Raw genomic sequence first — 15,766 nt, 5'->3', positions numbered from 1 at the left:
TAACTGGATAGTGTTATGAATGCCTAAAATACAGCTCTTCTGTTCAAAATATATCTAGTAGGTTTTTCTTTTGTTTGCTGAAGTTTTGGTTTGCCTTTTTTTTAATATTTAAAAAATTTCTTCAGTAGGAAAAAATGAAGTGCATTAAGTTTTTTCAGCTGGCCTGTTTGATCTTTCCCAGCTTGAACATAAAAATGTCAAAGGAACCTCTGAGTAATCTGAAACACAAGGTGTGACTAAGGCAAATTTTCAAGGTCATACTGAGGCATGACATACTTTGAAAAAAACCCTGTTGGAAGTCCTGGTCCAAGCTGGCGTGCCTTAGTTATGGTGGTGTTTTGAATGGTACATCAGAAACTGCAGGTATGAATATAAAGCATTGTGTCTCTTTTCATCTCTGTTGCTATGCTTCATTGAAAGGTTATCAGCATCAGTTCTAACTCAGCAGCATCTCAGTCTCCATCTCTGAGCACTGCATTTCTTCCTGTTACACTTTCTTCCCAGGATGTAGTGTCATTTCTCCAGAGTGGCTCCTCTCCAAGCTGTGCCACAGTAAGCATGGGTAGATGTACATCTACTTGTGGACCACTGGAGACCAGTCTTCACCCAAATGTAGCTGCCGACCTAGTCAAAGACAATGCTAATAGTAGCCACAGATCCATGGTTGCTGAGTGTCTTATGTGCTTGTCCAAGAGGAACTCATGGACCTATCAATGCACTTCACTCAATAACCACAAGTTCATAACAATTTTTGACTATTACTACTACAGTACAATACAAATGAATGTGTTAACAGTGCTGTTGTTGTTTGGAAGCAGCAGTATTGCATATGAGAGAACAGTTTCTATTTTCCTACCACAATTATTGCACATTACTATTAATTTCAATTGAAATAGAAATGAAAAGTCAAGCAGGCTTTGGAATATGGACATTTAATATGTCTCTTATACATCTATTTTTTATTTTAGGTTATTAGCTGTGTGTGTTTTCTTCTCTCACTCTGTACCCATTAATATAATTCAAAAATGATTGGGGTTTTTTTGAAATATAACTTCAAAAGAGAAATGTGATTTTCTCAGCATGCTGAATTCTTGGGTGGTATACAGTGTTGTCACTAGCCATATAATTTAAAATTAACACCATTGACAAATGCTGCTTTAAAGCTTCTATTAAAAAATCATAACATGTGAGTGTGGTAGGGCTTTTTTGCTGATCTAGATTTACATTTGTCTAATTTACAGTTAATAACTGGAGAGATTTTGTTATAGCTTGATTATTCTTCTTCAGTATATCCCTTGTTTTGTATCCTATTATTCACTCAAAGAACTTAATTAAATGAATCAGAGTATAAGCTCACATTTGCTGCAACAATCACAATTCCCCATAGATAATTTTCTTTGGCTGGTCTTGCTGGGATTTCCAGGAAGGTTCCCAGAAACTGTTTCACAGAATAGAGGGATTTCTCTTTTTAAAACCCTTTTTTGGTGTTACACAAATCTGAGCCCAGAAGAGTTTAATTTTTGAGAAATAACCATGAATTCTACATGCATGTGTGACTCTATAACAACAAAATCTTCAGAATAAATTGCATTTAAGTTGAATCTTATTTGATTTTTTGTGGTTGGCTTTGGAAACATTTGGTAGTTATTTTCCATTGAAATTCATATCCTCTTGGGGCAGCAATGTGCTTAAGTTCTTCTCCTGTTATTTCTGCTCTGTAATCTTAATTTTAAAACTTGTTTTCAATTTTTTTTCTGTTTGCTGTGTTGTGTGTACTTATCTTTCACATGGCAATAAATAATTCTGCATTTAGTACTGGTGGTCTTGGTCTTAGTGTGCATGTATTTGTGTTGAAGGGCTACAATATATAGCCCAGTAAATAGCATTGTTCTTTATTTTGAGAAAGAGAGAAGGAAGGGTTCTAATTTATATCCATATTGCTGAAATAAAAATGTGCCCTCTCCATTCAGGAATGTGGCTGTAGTATTTCAAATTTACTTGTAAGGCTTAGATGACCCATTTATAGCTGGCTAAACGGGGATATTTTTAAGAAATAAATTTTTAGAGAAGGATGTTCAACACTGTGGAAATTTTGAGAGGACAAGCTGGCCCCAAAGAACCAGTAACACTCTCAGCTGCTGTCTGTGAGTGCAGTGCAGCTCCCTTGGCTTCCGTTGCTTTTGTTGGGTCAAGATGCTTGATTGCATCTTGCTTGATTCTTATCAGACATTAAATAATACTGCATCATGCCTCAGTGTCCTGACATTCTGATGGCAGGCATTAAAGATAAGGCACCATGTTATGAGTCAAAAGGGAGAAGCTATTTTGGGATTTTATTTTTGCTTATTAACAATTAATTGAAGACATTTCTATGAGAGCAGGTGAAAGCTTTCTCTGAGCACGTAGCAGACTGACAAGGTACAAGTCAGCTTGAATCCAGAAGCTGTGTCACTGTGTCAGTGTTCCACTGTTTTGCAGGAAATAGTTGCTCAGGCAGTCACCTGTTCACAGTGCTGCACAATGTTTCTGCTAATGCTGGGTTGCTTCTTGCCAGCCTAAAGGAGTGACTCTGATGTCTTACACATTCATAGACACGCATCTATTTCTGTGAGTATCAAAGGATTGCTCTGAAGGTCCCCACAAGCAGTGGAAGCAGTCCACTCATCTCTAAGGAGGTTTGTATTATATCCCAAGAGCTCTAGCCAGAATTTGTAGAGGCTAAGTGTCATATCTAGGCGCTCCAGCTGAAATATGGTTTCAAATGGTAAATACAAAGTAAGAAAGTAAGGTTCTTCTTCCAAAACTTGAGCCTGAATTGGGAGGAAACTTAGATGGAAATGATCATCCTGCCCAATCTCTTGCCAAAGCAAGATTATATCCTGCAGGCTGTTTCCTAGCATTTGCCAATCTGGCTATAAAAGCACCAAATAAATAGGCTCCATTACTGGGAAGAGTCTGGGAGACTGTTCCATTGTTTAAGAAATGTCATGCCAGTTCATTGTTTTCTGAAATTAAGTATTTGTTTTTTTTTCTTATCTTAGTTACATCTTATCCTTGGTTATGTTCTGAGATACCAAATTAAAATCTGACATTATTAAAGGCAATATAGTTCTTGGCTCTTACAATCTACCTTTATATCCTCAAACCCAGGATGTTGATCACATCAAGGCAAAGGGCTGCAATCTGCATGACCATAATTATTCTATGTTACAGGGGCCAGGGCAAGTGATGGCTATAAAATGCCTTTTGCTGCCTTTTTGTATTTGGCCTCCTCTTTCCTAATTAACAGTTTTCTCCATCCCATCACAGCTTTTGATGTTCTTCTGTGAGTGCTTGCCAGCAGCTGTATTGACTTTAGTAAGCAGTGTGGCCTTGTAAGAGTGTGGGGTGGAAGCAAAACAGGACCTATAGAATAAAATGATTGGTGCTGATGGCTTAACATCCACAGCCATGCATGCTTTCAGGTTTTGGAATAGTTCTGGGCTGGTCCCTCAAACTGCATGTATGTACTGGTTGGAGATTATCGTATGGATTTCTGGAATGCATTTTCTGATTTAGTTTTGTCTGAAAGTCTGTGAGTATGAGTTTGTTTTTGTTATGTGAATCTGAATGTAGTATGTAAGGATGAGCTAAAATGCTGGTGGCAAATACAATCCAGATATTTTTGAGTGTGTGTTGTTCAGAGCTGAATGCATCATTATATACCAACAAGGGATACTTGAGTCAAACATCAAGAAAATGTTTGTAAAGATAAGGGCAATGAAGCATTATGGAAGTTGAATAAAATCCATGCTGAAATGTTTCTAGGAAAAGGATAAATAAAAAATAATTTGCTATGAAAAAAGATACAGCTGTTCCTACATAGAAAAACAGAAACGGATTTTGGTCAGTTTATGGCATCACTTTAGACCAAATTTCCCTGGAGAAAAGGAAGCTTGTGATGGGGTCTTTATTGTTCTCTACAACTACCCAAAAGAAGGTTGTAGCAAGGGGGGAGTCAGGTTCTTCTCCCAAGTAACAAGCAGTAGGACAAAAGAAAAGGGACTCAATTTGTGCCAGGCAAAGTTTAGATTGGGTGTTAGGAAGTTTTTTTCATGAAAAGGGTTATCAAACCTTGGAAGAGACTGTCCAGAGAAGTGGTGAAATCACCTTCCCAAGGAGTGTTTGAAAGACATGTAGATTTGGCACTTGGGGACATGGTTTAGTGGTAGACCCAGTGAGTTTTAAGTCCTTTTCCGACATAAACAATTCTATGATCTATAATAGGTATCTCTTTTTCTTATGCATATCAGTTTAATTTTTTCCATTTAAAATTTTTTGTCATTCTTTCCTGCTATAATTTTTTTCTTTTCCTTATCTGTAACTTATAACTTGTGCTAGTTTAGCTACCTCATGGAGTCTTCACTGAAGGCAATTTACTCTCCCAGATACCAAAAGTTTTTTAACAATGTTGACTCAAAAATCTTGTCTAGCAAATAATATACATCATAGGAGATAATCTACTGTGAGCCTGATTTCAAAACACATATCATGTTGTCTTTAGGTCAGTTTAAATTCAGGTTCAGATGAGAAATAATCACAAACGTTTTACTAAACAGATGGCATATAATTGTTTCCCACCATTAATTTGAATTCCATCAAGTGGAAAACTTCACATTAATAAAATTGCCACCATCCTCTTCCTCTCTATTGTACAGTTTTGGGAATTATGGTCAATATTGTGTGTATCAATATGCTCACTGTTGAGAAAGAAGTGTCTTGAAAGAGAACCACACCCCACAAAATACACATGTCAGAGCCAAACCTCAAACAAATCCTACTCCTAAGCCTCAGATCACTCAAAAAGAGACTCAATAAATTTTGGCCTCTCTACCATCAAATTTAAATACATATTGAGACCTTAAGTCACTAAGGTTCCTTTAAAATGCCTCCCTTCTGTATAATAATTTTTTGCTTTATGCATTTTCTGCTGTGGCTTGTGAAAATTCCAGTGTCCCAAGAGGATGGACCTTGTAAGTGGAGGGTACAGGTGTCCAGTTTTGACATAGAGCAGCAGCCTAGACTTGCCTCTTGGCTGCTGTTTAATACAATCTCTGGGAAAAGGAAAACATAGACTTAAACCTACCCTACTAAAATATTTTTAAATCTAGGTCCCTCATTTCCCAATAATTTATCTTAAAGTTGATTCATGCTCTGAAGATAACAAAGATTTAGAGATCCAAGGCCTCTTCATATGTGTTCTTTTCTGCTGATGATATTTTATTAAAAAAAATACTTTCCTTTCTCAGGTATTTCCATTTTGCTAGGATAAATAATATTCAGAAATATTTTTTGATGTCCAAAATTATGTGTATATCCCTACCCATTTCTGATACTGAATTTTGTAATTTTAAAAAAGAACAATAAAGGGGGAATGTTTTGCTACAAACATCAGTTTTGGAATGAAAACATTTTCATCTATGAGGCTCCATTTGTTCTGCAGTTAGCAAATACTTCAATTGACACTGTTGTCAAACCAAGGACATAAAACTGAGAGTGTGATATGTTATCTGCTGCCAATTACGTAAGTTCGTGATGCATAAGTTATTGCAAAAAATGGGGTCATGACCCCTAAACCAACGCCTTTTGAAGTTGTAGCTCTTCATAAAACCTCCCGCATATTTGTATATTTTAGTTGGTTAACTCTTAACTGATTTTATGCAAGTGCTTATGAGAAAGATTATATGACATTAAAGAAAAAGCAGACTTATGTCTACAGAAATACCAGCTTGTTGATATGCTTATAGAGAGGTGAATCTGACTAAAACATGGATTTTTGTTCCTAATCAAAGAATTTAATCCAAGTTCCTTATCAAAGAGATGCTTGAAAATAAATATTTTTGACCATCAAATGTAAATATTAAAGTTTTTGCAATATATTTTCTAGCAGTGAGGTAAGAAGATTGGAACTCAACCTTTCCAGTCCTTGTCTTACCTTTTATATCATCTTTTATGGCAATGTTACACTAAATCACTGAATTCTCCCTATTGCTTTCAGTTATCTTTCTGCATGACTAAATATGACTAAAACTCATATTTTTCATATGAAAATAGTGCGCAAGTAATAGACTTAAACCTTCATTTGAAAAATGCCAGCAAAGCTGGGAAGAATGTTAGGTGAAGAGATCACTTGGAACTGGAACAATGAGGTTCTTTTCTGTGTCTGGGGCAGAGTTTCCAGATATTGTGATGATGCACCTTTACTCTAATGCAAGGGGCTTGTTAGAAGATCATCTAGCTAAAGTTTTTTTTTTTTTTTTTTAACTTCAGAAAGGAAAAAAAGTATGACTTTTAAGTATTAGTTCTTTTCAAAATGTGGTGGAATTATGACCTTTCAGAGGATTGGACAAAGCCTCTCCTAGAACAGCTAGAAGTCCTTCTTCTTCCTCATTCAGGTCAAAGACTGAAAAACAGGTGATTAATACTCTACCTGATGGCTTTACCAAGTGGTTTTGTTGGTTTTTTTTTTTCCCTTGCATTTTTGGGACCCCTCAGCTAACTCTGTTGCTCTGCAACTTGCTAACTTCATACAAGCAGTTACCTATTCACTGACCTGGGGAAAGACCAATGCAATAGTTCAATGGGCAGCCTGAGTTCAAGCCCTTGTTCAATTAATGGTTATTTATTCATACAAAGTGAAACAGGTCCAACAGGAGAGACAGAATACGAGAAGAGCTTGATATTTTGGTGGCCAGGAAGCTTGCCTGGAATACGGGATTCTGACATCTTGTGGAACAGAAACTTGAAATCTGGACTCCTGTGCCACCAGTCAGTGTCTTGATGATAGGATGATTATCTAGGATGGGTGGAAGTTTTCTTGCTCTTTGATGTATTTTATCCTGGGCATGAGAATCTTCCCCAGGTAAGAACTTCATAAGAACTGGTAAATACCTGAAAAAGGTTTGGTCTCAAGGGAATATAATTTCTCAGTGTAAGAATGCATCCCTGTAAACTCCAACAGGGACATGACTGGAGTTCTTACGACCATGTAGGTCCAGAGTGGTTTGTCCATTGTGATGATCCATCAATGCCCTGAGTTTGAAGGGGAGGTCAACAAGCAGTGCTGGAGGGCATGAGTCTCAGGAAGCCTGCAGAATGCCAAAGCATATGTCTGCATAAGTGTCAGACTTGTAAATCAACTGTTGGCACAGAAGTTTAACAATGGGGACATGGTCACATATAAACATTCGTTTGGGGATTAGGCTTATGAGTCTGGCTGCTTTTAAACACTTCAGCTGACATTGATATAAAACCAGGAGCCTGACATGTGATCTGTTGCCAGTTGCCTTCAAATTACCACGTCTGGTGAGAGAAAAAAGAGATGAAGTTAATGGAGAAATGGGACAGGTCATCTGGACTCTGATAATTAATGTTCCCTAGAAAATAAAAGTTTTGAAACTTTCCTGGAAATGAAATTTTATGATCTGCTACAACAGCCCACAGGGGGAATGCTGCAACCTACACATATTGACAATTGTGGTATTACCAGACAATTAATTTTTATGAGTAATTTCCAGAGCAACCCTCAACCATGCTGTCACGCACACAGTGCAACAGTGTGCCATGAAATCGAGACTCAGCCAAAGGCCAAAGATTGTACAGATTTATTAATATTTGCAAAAAAGTTCCCAACAGCAGAGAGCAAATTGAGCAACAGAATGGGGAAGAAGGACTGGACTTGACAATAAAATGAGTTTTGTAAGGATATGATCCAGAGCATGGTAACTCAACAAAAAGATTTCCATTGGTTTTTTAAGGTCTTAGATAGATCTCAAGAGAAATGAGATACTCCATCTTATACCTTTCCCCCTACTTTCTCCATCTGGATTGAAAATACATTCTTGTTCACAACTGGCATACCCTTTAGTGACCAAGAATTACAAGCAAAATGTTGATCACATTTGAGATGTAGAGCCAATAATCCCTACCTAAGCAGTCCCAGAAGTGACTCTCCAAGGGCTAAGCAACTGGCAAATTCTCTCTAACAGTACTTTCATATTTGTAATAGACTCAGAATAGTCTCACCCTGTACTTAATGTTGCAAACCCATTCTGCTTTCTCACTTAAGACACAATAATGAAGTAACTGGAGTTATAATTTCATTTCTCTTAAATCCTTCTCCATACACACCTTACTTGCAAAGGTAATGACCTGTTTAGTTGTCTTCTTATTATGTCTAGTCTAAGTAGTAATAGCAGTTACTTTTAAACAGCTATTAAATACTTCAGTAGTTCTTAAACCATGCCAAGGACTACTTGCAATAAAAGAACAATGAAGAGAGATGACTGGAGATGAAGTTGTAGAGCTGAATTTGTTTGTATATCATTCAGAACAAAATAATAGTTCTGTCAAAGTCTCTGTTAAAGCCTGTTAGACAAAATGATACTCTTTGCACTAAGTGAGGCTACATAGATCATGGATTATGGCCCCAAGTGATAGATCTCCCAGATAAACTTGGTTATCTATTTTCAAATTTTTTTCCTTCTGTGGGAACAAAAGATTGCTGCCTAATGTAAGTAATACTTGAAAAACTCATCCTGCTGTGATAGCAACTCTTATTTCATCCTACACACTGAAGAACATAATTTATCTTAACACTAGGCATTGAGCAAAGCTAGCTGTGGGGAAGTAGTACTAATAGGGTTTCCTTTTACTGCTGAACTCAATTGAAATCTGCAGTCAAGCCAAGCCTGGTTTAAGTACTCTGCTGGTTATTTTCTTTAACGTGGTGTGAAAGACCAAGGCTGCTTTATTGCAATGGAAGGATAAGTTACCAGCAAGACATGCTGAGTTGAGGAGCTGGTGACAACATGCAGAAAGAGAAATTGGCATTACTTTCCATCACTTTGGAGATACAAGAATAAGCTTGCTTACAGAGAAAACCAAAACATTTTCGGTGGAGAATGCTCAACAGAGAGTGCTGCTGTTTGGTGGATTGCACCCTTCTCAATGTCCAGCAGCTCAGGAGTAAACACTTCCACGTCCTTAAGAACAATCCCCTCATCTTGCCCGGGATGTACATGATTGGAGTGCCTGCTTCTCATATTCTCATCAATCTGGATTCCATCTGTATCAGAAAGCCCAAATTCCATGGTCTGTGGTTTTACCCACTCTCTCCACAAGCATTGTAGGTGCTGTTTTCCCTCTGTGGAATCTTTCTGTGTTGGTTTGTCCAGGATCCTCTGAGGCAGCTCTGGAGACACTTGTCTTTCACTTGGCCTCAACACATACACAAACCCCTTAACAACAGGCACTGGCATCTCCTTCTGCAAGGTGATTCTGATATAGGGGGTACAGCACCAGCAGAGCCTAAATCTTTGCAACAGAACAGGAAATATGCAGTACAGTTGGATTAAAAGAACAGAAATGAAAAAGACCTGCAGTTTTCTGCTGTTACAGCACTGGACATAGAACAGGATTTCCAGTTTAAACGCAGTCAAATGATTAAGCACAAATAGTGTATTTGGAATTATCAGCTTAACTTTTGTCCCAGACTTTCCTGAGGACACTGGGAATTCCTCTGTGTTTGATAAGCCACAATAGAGGCTCTTTCCTCAAGGACAGGTAAACACATAGCCATTAACAGTCAGGTTGTAAAGCATAACTGAGCTTACCCAAGGACTTGGTTTCTCAGGTTCATCTGCACAATCAGCTTGAGCACATCTGTGAAGATCCCCTGGGGGTTATGCAGGTTGCCCTCTTTGCTTTGTCTTGCTTTCAGGATTTTTTTTTGCAAGTTCCCTGTCCACAAAGAGCTGTGGCAGAATGATGTTTGAAAACCTGTCTCTGTTCAGTCTATCAGTGTCACAGCAGATCTAGTTTTTTACCAGGATGCCCTAGTGCTATGGCTTGTGGAATGAGGGAGAAAGAGAGACTGTATTTGTAAGAATGATAATAAAAAATCTGGTATGTTGCCACAAATAGCATCAAGATAGAAAATCCTGATTCAAAAATCAGGATTCAAAGGTCAATATGAGTTTGTTGGGCAGAAATTATTATTTAATCCACGTTGTGGAGCAACAAGTCCACTAATATCCTGACCTTGATTTTATCTGGAATGTGATGATAATGGCAAAGATGATATATTCTATGTCTATGGCAAAATTAACAGATTTTTCTGTGCACCCCATCCAAATACAATTGAAGCCTCCAGAAACCCCCCCACAAAACCACACAAAAACAAAGGGTGCTTTTCTGTGCTTGCATACCAAAGGAGATGTGTATCGGTTTTGCTTTTAAACACAAACCTTAGGATGCATCCAGGCCCATCCAGCACATGATTACACAGCTGATGTGTACATTTCTCCTTTTTCCACTCTCATCAAAAGGTTCATCAAAGCTGTGGAGATGTTTGATATTCCTGGTGAGATGAGGTCAGTGCCCCTCTCTTGGAGCTGATTCATATGAAGTGGAGGCTGAAAGGGGACAGAGGGCATGGGAGAGAATAGGTACTATTTTTAGCACAGAGACATTTATCAGTAGCCCTGGCATCACTGGAAATCAGCAAAGAGAAGTCTCTGTTGGGGACATGATTCTTGAAATAATATACAGAAGACATATGGCGACCTGCAAATAGCAGGCTCCCCTACTGCAATGCCATTGACACCTGTTTGCATTTGGATTCTATCATACTTGTGTGCCAGTAGTTCAGACTTATTATTTTTTCCCTTGGTCTTTAAGAGGTTAGCACAGATGGTGACTTCTCTTGTGTGTTTTGCCCTTTACACTTGTTTCTAGTAACCACCTGATGCCTTCATTGTGGTTCTGTTCTTTTCAGAGCATTATTGATTATATACAGCACTTTGTGGGAATCTGGTATAAAGGGACGGCTTTGTAAGCCATCATGGGCTCTAGGAATCTATTTTTATCAACCTAAGCAATTGTTGCTTTGAAAAAGAGACCCCTACTTCCCAGGCTGTGTGTTGCTGACCTCGGTTAGTCCGAACTCCTTTGACCTCAGTGCAGCTTAAGCGATGTGACAGCCGAGTCAGCCCCTTTAATTCCAGTCTTTGTGAGGCTCATGTGATAATCATGCACTTGCTCTGTCAGAGGAACCGGCAAAGAGCGATTCTGTCTGTACTTGCTCCCTGCAGCAGACCTCTTTCTTGCCTTCTCTCTTCCACCAGATTCCTTTCATTTTGTTGGTTCTATTCAGGAACAAAGAGGACTTTGTTGAATTGTCTTTGTGGTTTATTTTCCTGAGCCTTGGAAGATAGCAGACTTTTGCCACTGTTTTATCCAATCCTTTATCACATGCACACTACCCTGAATGCTTAACTGAGGCTAGTGTGTGTTAGCCTATCTCCCTTTTTTTTTCAGGTTGGAAGCCAAGGCTGACTTCTGGATGCCAAGTTAGGAATAATGTCTGGAGTGAAAACACAGGGAGGGGTCTGTCCATGCAGCTGAAATAAAGGATTCAGTCAGAGGAGCTATAGTCATCAGTAGATTTCATCTTGTTTTTCATGTTCTCTGGTCTTACTAGGCCCCCCATGTCTATGTAGAAATCTATTTCTTTACAGGTGTAGAACACATCTTCATCAAATAATCTTTGGGCACATGTTCAAAAAGAGATAAAATGCATTGGCTGGCCACTACAGCTGTTAATATTTTGCAGCTTTTATCTGAGCCTGTGAAAGTGTTTTGACATGTTAAACTGCTGTAGTCTGCACAGATGCAGAAAGGCTGTTCAAAAGAGTGAGACGAAGGACTCTCGTTTAGAGATTTTACCATAAAAGTCTTCTCCAAATCTCAGGACAAGTCAGTAGTGTGGTGAGGACTAAAAAGAGCAGCTGACTCTAATCTTCTGCCCTAACCACTGTCCTGGCAGCTTTTCTCATGACTTGCCAATCTACCTACTCCCAACACATAGCTCTTAATGTGTTTTCTTTATTTAATGCATCAAAACATGTTTTTTAAAACCATGGAAAAATGTAGCCATTACTCAAGGCTGTCCTTGAGTGATAACTTTGTCTGTTTTGTCTATTGCCAGAAGGACACAGTGTGGTTGCTTGAGTCTCTGGACAAGGTAATAACTGAGAGTTGCTTCATCAAACCTCTTCCCATGAGGGAAGAGATCTATAATCTTTGTTTTTAGTGGAACAGACTAATATCTCTGAAAGGGTAGTAGGCACCAAAATACACTGCTTCTGGACTCTGTATAAAAAAGGTCAGGCAGTGTTTAATCCTGAGAGTGACCTCATGGACCTTGAGAGAATTTCATCAAGGATGTCATTAGTCTGTATTTTGCAACAATCTGAAGGAAATAAGCTTGAGGTTTCAGAGATAAAACTCACAAGCAGCACCATTCCAGTCACCCGATGTTCCTTGTAAATGGGATTTCTGTGCTGTTTATTTCTAAAAACGTCTCATGTTCAAAATTCGAAACTTTCAGCCCTTACTTGAGCAAAACTTGCACAGAAACCAGTATGAATAGTGCCTAGAGCAAAGTGAAATAAAAGCCAGAGGATCTGGTGCTGTGTTATTTGGCTCATGCTGCAAAACTTCAGCAAATTTGTCTCTAGCGAGCAAAGTGAGCAGTTTTGACAGCTTTTATTATATTGAATTACAGTGACAAATAGGGGCATTGGTTTGCAGAACATTTGAAAGCGTGATAAACACAGTCCTAATGAGAAAGATGTTTTTTTTATTCTACAGAACACCACTGTTTTTCCTCATGCATAAAAGTGCATTAAAAAAAAAAAAAAAAAGACCTGGTTATTTGAGGCAAAATTCCTGAAATATTATTCTCTAAATCTCTAAGCTTTCACTTATTACTTTTTATTCACAGAAGTATTTAATGATTATATTGTCCGCAAAAATTGTAGCAGTGATAAAAGAAAATAAAATTGTTAGTTCAAACATAGAGTACCACAGTGTTTTCTTACAAATTTGAGTATGAATTTAAAATCAAACATGCCTTTCAACATTAAAAATCTTATTGTCCAGAGGATAAATGGTGCTTGCAGGGGGAGAATTGCTCTTATATCCCTCATGAAATTATAGTCTTTGGGTTGTTTAACTTCAGTTTTACCCACCATGGTGCTTTTTGAACTTTGAAACCTACAGTGAGCAACTTGTACTACAGAAGAAAATAATTTAACATCCACGTGCACACAACAGTTGTAGCAAGCTTGCTGGAGAGAAATCTGTTTGGAAAGCAGCTAATGTTATGGGTGCTGCTAAAAATAGCAGTAATAACATGACAATTTTGCTTATCCACCAGTAACACTTGCAAATGAAGGCATTTTGCCGCAGCTGTTAGAGATTCAATCACTTCTAACAAAGGTGTTTAGTCCAAGATGCTGGAATTTTACATGAGCGTGGATTCCACTGAAAACTGTTCAGTGCTGCTGTATGCTATGCTTCTAAACTTTAATTTCTTTCCATCTTCTTTAAACACAGAGATGCTGCTGCCTGTGCAGATTCATTCTGTTATGCTGGTCTCAGACCCGTATATTCCGGCACCTCTTTTCTTTTCGATGTGGCAGTAAAATGGAACCAGGAGGTTGTTGCTGTTCAGACAAGTGCTCACACATTTGAGCCCTCCCCACAGGTGCATCTCGTGTGCATGCCCTTCACACGTGCGTGTCCCTGCCAGCATGTGTGCTTATCTTGCCGGTTTTCTAATTTTCTGAGGAACTTTCAGGAGACTTAGCTGGGCTGTGTCTGTGCTGGCTGAGTTCTTTCCTTACTTCTTCCTTTTCACTTGCCCGTTCCTCTCTGTCCTCTCCGCACTCCCGCCTCAAGCTCCGCAGCCTGCTGAGACCAAGCCCGTGCGCCGCCCCGGGCGGGGACGCTTCTCCGGGTGCCTCCTGGCAGCGCTGCCTCTTCTCTGCGACTTCACCAGCCCGGGAACTCGCTCGGTGTGCGCTGATGCGCTGGGGCGCGGTACCAGCCGAGAGCCAGCCGCCAAGAAAGCCACAGGAGCGCAATGCATATGGAAATGAAGCAAGATATGACAAATCTGCCGCTAGGGCAGCCTCAGCTCACCCAAGGCGTGCTGAACAGAGGTGCAGCTGAAGGAATTTTTCATGTGTTGTCACATCCTCAAAGCTTGTTTTTCAGAGCATAGAAATGCCTTTTGTTGTCTTGGAAGCCACCTCCTGCACATTTACAACCTTTAAATCAGTCTTACTTGGATTCAGCACAATTAGGGATAGGGAAATCCTATTAGGTCTTATTATCATTTGAACTACCAGAGCAGTATTGTTCTATATGTTAATGTGCCAAGCACTCTGTTCTTGTTTAAATAACTCAGTGTAAACACCGTGTGATTATTGTCTGCGCCTCTTAATACATATTAATTTGTTTGAATAAAAATTGTTAATATTTCCCTCAGAGTTCAAACACCTTCCTGGCTCTTTTTTAACGATTTAGCCATTCCTCCTAATCAAGAAGGTTATGTTAATTTTGGTGAGGCAGTAGAGAGAGGGTAAAACTATACTGACAGCTTATGCCATATGTTCTTTAGTTAAATTGCTTTTGGACCCCCTGTTGAATGAACTGATTCCCTTAAAACAAAAGGCAGAAGGAGCATGGTCTCTTGAAACCTCTTCAGAAGCACAGTGAGGAAAGAAATACCTAGTTTGTCTTCTTGTACCCAATGCAGATTTTTCCCAGTGGCTGCTCAGAGTGACATGCGAGACAGTACATGTTCCAGCCCTTGGAGAAGCGGGAGAGATGAGAATAAGCTACCATCACAGGCAGAGAGGGACCTTATTTGACTGACATGATTTTAGCCCAATGCATCTATTCCCAGTCCAGCAGTCTTGTCCCTCAGCTCACACCCTTGCAGCCCCAGCTTACTGGGAGACACCTTCTTGTCTCTCTCTCTCTGCCAGCCATTCCCATCCAGTCACACCCTGGCAGCCTTCTTACTCCAAGGCCAGGGTTTCTGCAGAGTTTTGTGCTCTGGCATTGCATGGAGCATGTCTGGGATACTGGGGCTGTGGTTAGCACTGCTGCAGTCCCAGAGCAATGAGGTGGCACCTCCCCCCTGTGGAAGAGTTGCTGCCCTGGCCACGCCGAAACCTTTAACCTTTCACCTAAAGTAAGCAGGTGTGTGCCCAAAAGTAAGGGGACTTCTCACCAGGATTTTTGCCTGTAGGAAAAATACCTGAGGCTAGTAAAGATGTGGGCCTGAGGCAAGGAGACATCAGGTGGAGACCTTTTAATACCAGGTGAGAAAGAAGACACAGCCCTGGAAGTGTGTTCCTAGAAGGAAGGCTGACAGCTCTCACTGACATCATGGTGTCAGTGAGATACTGCCATGCTGTTACCAGCATCCCCACCACTCCAGGCAGCAAGCTGCCCAGTGATAAAGGACCTGATGGTGCTGGTTGACAACAGCTGAACATGAGCCAGTGTATGCCCAGGTGGCCAAGAAGGTCAGTGGTATCCTAGTTTGTGTCAGGAATAGTGTGGCCAGCAGGACCAGGTAAGTGATCCCCCTGTACCTGGCACTGGTGAGACCACACCTTGTGTCCTGTGTCCAGTTTTGGGCCCTTCACTTCATGAAGGACATTGAAGGGCTGGAGCACGTCCAGAGAAGGGCAATGGAGCTGATGAAGGGTCTGGAACACAAGTCCTGTGAGGAGCAGCTGAGGGACCTGGGGGTGTTTAGCCTGGAGAAAAGGAGGCTTGGGGCGACCTTATTGTTCTTTACAGCTAACTGCCTGAAAGGAGATTGTGGTGAGATGGGGGTCAGTCTCTTCTTCTTAAGTAAGCA

The 15,766-nt window shown here is 39.8% G+C and overlaps 1 protein-coding gene across 12 annotated transcripts in view; it reads right to left on the bottom strand.

Moving 5' to 3' along the window:
- The window catches only part of LOC119701125 (translation initiation factor IF-2-like), a 96,341-nt gene that overhangs the window by 36,881 nt on the left and 43,694 nt on the right, over nt 1-15,766 (bottom strand). Inside the window, exons 3-5 of one of the 12 annotated variants that reach the window (XR_005257007.1) lie at nt 10,287-10,454; nt 9,654-9,887; nt 7,360-9,354 (exon numbers count right to left, since the gene is read on the bottom strand). The exons of 2 other annotated variants lie outside the window; for them this stretch is intronic. The gene's annotated coding sequence lies outside the window, so the exon portion shown is untranslated. 9 more of the 12 variants (XR_005257008.1, XR_005257006.1, XR_005257015.1 and 6 more) reach the window with 9 other exon arrangements.

This window comes from Motacilla alba, chromosome 5 (assembly GCF_015832195.1).
Source record: "Motacilla alba alba isolate MOTALB_02 chromosome 5, Motacilla_alba_V1.0_pri, whole genome shotgun sequence".
In the NCBI taxonomy this organism is placed as follows: Eukaryota; Metazoa; Chordata; class Aves; order Passeriformes; family Motacillidae; genus Motacilla; species Motacilla alba.
The sequence above is the reverse complement of the archived record's forward strand: the minus strand, read 5'-3'. Positions and strand labels throughout refer to the sequence as shown.